The following is a 5096-nucleotide window of genomic DNA, read 5'->3' on the forward strand; positions in this document are numbered from 1 at the left end:
AGTTGATGATAATAATTGCAGCTTAAAGTTAATAATTGAAAACACTATATGGAAATGAATTCAAATGAATATATTAAATATTATTTTATCTAAATATTTAAAGTTAATTAAAAAAACACATTTAATTAAACCTTTCCAAATATTTATTTTCCATTTTTAGGCGAGTCTGACATTCTCCGCGAGTTTTGGGATAAGATACTACTCACATGTTCCTTCTTTTTCTTTTTTTCCACTTCCTTTAAAGTAAAATAAAAACTGTTTCTTTATTTTCTCCAAATTCCTTTTCAATGAGAGCTGTTGCGTGTCTTAATAATCTCTCTTAGCCATGGAAAACAAACCCTCATAAAGAAAAGGAAGTTGCAAGAACATGATCCAAACCTTAAAGAAGTTCATGCTTCCTCGTACTATGGATTGGACAGTAGTTATAAATGGTGTCTGTTACCCACTTACAGTTAATGGATGTATATTGAGTTATTCTACCTTTCGTTGCTTCTTTTTCATTTGGAACAAGAAGCTTATGAATATGTGTTCATCAATTACAGGAGCAATTTCTGTACACAATGTCTGATAGAGATTCAAAGAAGATAAGGTTGTCTGGAGGAAAGTCTGATATTCATTTATGCAATAAAAGGCACAAGACAGAGCAAGGTTTTCATCATAATAACCGTGGAGACGTGGAAACTGATGTTTGTTCAGAGGAGAAAGATTTCACTTCTTCACTGATAGAAATTACTTATGTGCCTCCTCTTTCTTAAGAAGCATGAAGAAATCTGTGACAGTTCGGCCTAGAAGATCCACACGGCTATTCTCCAAGGTGCTTCAACAATTACTGCAATAAATACAATAATTAGTAACAGCTGAAATTTTTGTTGTAAATGATTGTTCTTTCGAAGCATACACAACACCGAAATTTGAAACCAATATACATGAATTCCCTGTACAAGAATTTTGTATGTTGTTGCTTCTGTTAGCTTTGTTTTGCAGCCTTGTTTTATGCGTCTGGACTATATTCTGAGCCATACACAACACCGAAATTATTAAAAAAAGATTATTACTATAATATTTGTATAAAATAAATTTAAATATTTGGTTTATGTATCTGAATCAATCATTATTATACGAGAGTGGGCCAACAAAATTAGTCTATAATTGTAAGTTAGTCTTTTGTTTCGATTTTATTTATATTTGCGTGCTTAATGTAAGTGAAAAATTAAATAAATCAAAATAATTAGAATAATATCTTTTCGTAAGATATTCCTAATTTGGTCCCCTTCTTTTAAACCTTCCCAATTGAGTCTTTATGAGTCCTAATTTCAAACAAATTAGTCTCTGATGAGGTGTTCAAATTTTTCACATTCTCTTCTGGACAATTTTAACACCTCTGCACAATTTTAACACCTCAAAAGGAGAATTTTAACCACGTAATCTACTCACCTCTGCACAATTTTAACACCGTTAACAATTTTTAACGGCATGGACTAATTTGTTTGAAATTAGCACTCATAAGGACTCAATTGGAAAGATTTAAAAGAAATGGACCAAATTGAGAATACCTTACGAAAATCGGAACACCTAAATAGTTTTAACCTAGAATGAAATGTGTGAATAAATACGAAAATAAGTATAAAATAATAATTTTATTAATTATTTTAATATTATTTTTAATTATTTATCAATAATAAAATTATGTTATATTTTGAATCCTTCTCCATATGTGCATGTGTGAAGTCAATTTTTTTTCTTTATTCTCACCAAAATAAATTGTAGGCTACATTACGTTTACTCACCACACATTGTTATTCGTTCTTTGTTTAACGTGTTACCTTGAATTCCTCAATTGAACTTCTAATAAATATGTTGCTTTGTGGGCTCGAGGCAGAATGACAGGATTAACAATAAATGATTTTTTTATTAGAATTGAGGTTAAAATTTTAACATTCTTCTTAACTAAAAAACAAACAACTTAAAGCAAAATGATGGAAAAAAAAAATTCCAATATCAAAATATGTAAACTATTTTGATTAGCATTTAATTAATGGTTAATGTTAAGTTGACAGGGTTTGTTTAATAGATGTAGTATAGTTGACTGACAAAGACTAAGAAAAGTAAACAAAATGCTATTTTTGTGTTTCATAGAAAAGTATAATTAGAAGCTACCAAAAAACTTATAATAATAATAATAATAATAATAATAATAATAAAAAGAACTGCGATATATAAAACAATGAGTTTAATAAAATTGATGAAAACCAACAAAAATATATGAAATTTTGGATCCCCACGTGGTAATCACGAGGTTTATTAGGCCTGGAAAATGAAATACCGATCTACGAATACATGTATACATATTTTGGACTACGATTATTTTAATCATTCTCTCGGGTGATATTATTATAGTTAAATTTAATATAAATATTTTCTAAAAAATAAAATATCTTAGTGGTTTCAATTTTTTCATTCTCATTTCTTTAAAACTAAGAAACATGTTGCATTATAAATTTAAATTTTTCTATTGGATATCTTGTATTGTTTGTGTTTTTAAAATATATTGATGGATGATGCTTTAAAATATATTGAAAAAAATTAATATACTAATATAAGTGTATTTTTAATATTCAGTAAAGGACGTATATAAAAAAAAGAAGACAAAATTTGAACTCTTGTGTTATCTTATTATCTAACATAATATAAATTAAATAATCGTTAAAGCAACTTCTATTGATTTATAAACAAGATTATGATAGATATTATTATGAGTTTTAGTATCTCAGTTATATTATACTCAAAAGCCTATTAATAATTTGTAATCACATACAAATTTATTAGAAATAAAAAATAAAATAAAATAAAACATAAAATCATGGAAATTACACTAAATCTATGATAAAAATTATAACTAAAAATACCATTTTTCTCTAAAATTTCAAGGAATCACTAATTGATTCAAAAAATCATGACAAACTAAAAAAAAAATATCAGTCTCTAACCAAAGTTTTTGAAAACCTTCTCTCCAACCATGTTACAAAACATAAATAAACTCAACATAAATAAAAGTTTGTATCCCTAAAAAAAGTTGAAAAACTAACCCATACATTTACCAGGACTTCTTCTAAAAACATCAATACATAAAGCCAAACCAAGACAACCTCTGTCTACACGATCACTATTTAGCTTAAACCAATTGTCAAATGAAACTTATCATATTATGTGAAATCATCCTACCTTCTACAGTTTGAATATTGAAAAATTTCAACACAAAAAAATCATAGATAGTATTACTCATATGCTTATTAGAATTTACTATCTGAATTCTTCCCATCATACTAAAAATCTTCATTTTTAAAAGGCAAGCTTATTACAAATCTAATTAATCAAAGGTTGAAAAAATCGTGTCTTAGGAGTCTGTACAATGACACACCATAATACATAAAAGGAAAAGATCCTTGATTACAAGAGAGAAACCTCTTTAGATGTCTAACAAAATAAGTAGAAACATCAACAATGTAAAAGTTACTTTTAACAAGACTCGTCCACTCACCAAAGAAAGTGTCATACTCATGCAAAATAAGATTCAAATGCTACAAGGTGTTAGTGTCTCCTTTACAAAAAAAATATATATCATTAACATAGACAGTACGAGAAGGAAATCATATCCCCTAAGAACCAACTATAGGAAGCATGAGCCTTTTAGAAGTAAGCTCTGAGATGCCCTTGCTCAAAACATCCTCAGCAATAAAGTAACTCCTCTACCATCAATAAAGTACCAAACCAAACCACCATTAATTCGGATAAAAAGATGAACAAATTGTAAAATATGAAGAATCCACGTAAAAAGAAAAACTTCACGAAAACCAAAAATGCAACACTTTGAATTAAGAAATGTTAATTGATAGTATCAAAAGTCTGGTTATATCAATTTTAATGACCATATTACCACCCTTGACCTTTTTAGATAGAAGATTATTAGTTTCAGAAGTAATATAAATACAATCTTTAACACTTTCCATTAATGAAACCATTTTTTATTAGAAGAAATAATTCTATTAGTAATCACTACAAGTCTATTAGGTAAAAACTTTGTAATGATAAGACAAAAGTTAATTATACGTTTTATCCCATCAACTTTATAAATAAGAGAAACAACATTCGAATTCATGTAAGGGAAGATTCAACCATGTCAAAAGAATTGTTTGATAACTTTACAAAATTTAACACCAACAATATTCCAAAAAAGAATGATAAAAACATCCACCAAAACCATCTCGACCAAGAGTATTATCACCATTAAATGAAAAAGTTGCATGCTTCACCTCTTTCAGATAAGATAATCCCTAATTCTTTTACGTCTCAGAAGATTTGCTTTGGAAATGAATTGAAATTAACTTTTAATTAGAGCTGTCAAAATGGGTAATCCGACTCGACCCGGCCCGGCCCATTATGGGTTGGTCACTTAGTGAGCCAACCCAACCCGGCTCATTTATTAGCGAGTCAGAAAAACTTGAACCCGGCCCGACCCACCACGGGNTGGTGGGTAAACGGGTTGGCTCACTAGCTCATTTAATTACATTTTTTTAAAATAAAAAAAATACAAACTTTCTGTAATTTAAATTTAAACAATTTTCACTCCCAAAAAAATTATGTTAAAGACAATTCAAAATAATAATAAAAAGTACAATATAATCCAAATTTCATTAAAAAACAAACATAAAAAACATACAAATAAGTTTCTTATATTCATCATTTTTTGTTCTTGTTGTAACCCTTGACCCTTGTTCTTGTTATCTCCAAATTCACTAATAAAGATTTTTCTAATATCAGAACAACTCCAACAATCAATAAAACAATATTAGTAAAAAAAAAGAGAACCGGTACTGAACAACATCAACAAAAAAATTAATAGTTTAATTTGTAACATAATTTTCCAAATTCAAAGATATCAAAAAGAGCTTGTTCAAATAATGTATACTCAAATTATTTAAATAAAATGAACAAAATCTGATACAAGCATGTTAGAATATGAAAAAATCATTCCATGTCTTCAAATCCCCGAACTTGAGAATTAAAATGTAAAATAATACTAGAGGGCTTGATTGATC

Source organism: Vigna radiata, unplaced genomic scaffold (assembly GCF_000741045.1).
Source record: "Vigna radiata var. radiata cultivar VC1973A unplaced genomic scaffold, Vradiata_ver6 scaffold_332, whole genome shotgun sequence".
Lineage (NCBI taxonomy): Eukaryota > Viridiplantae > Streptophyta > Magnoliopsida > Fabales > Fabaceae > Vigna > Vigna radiata.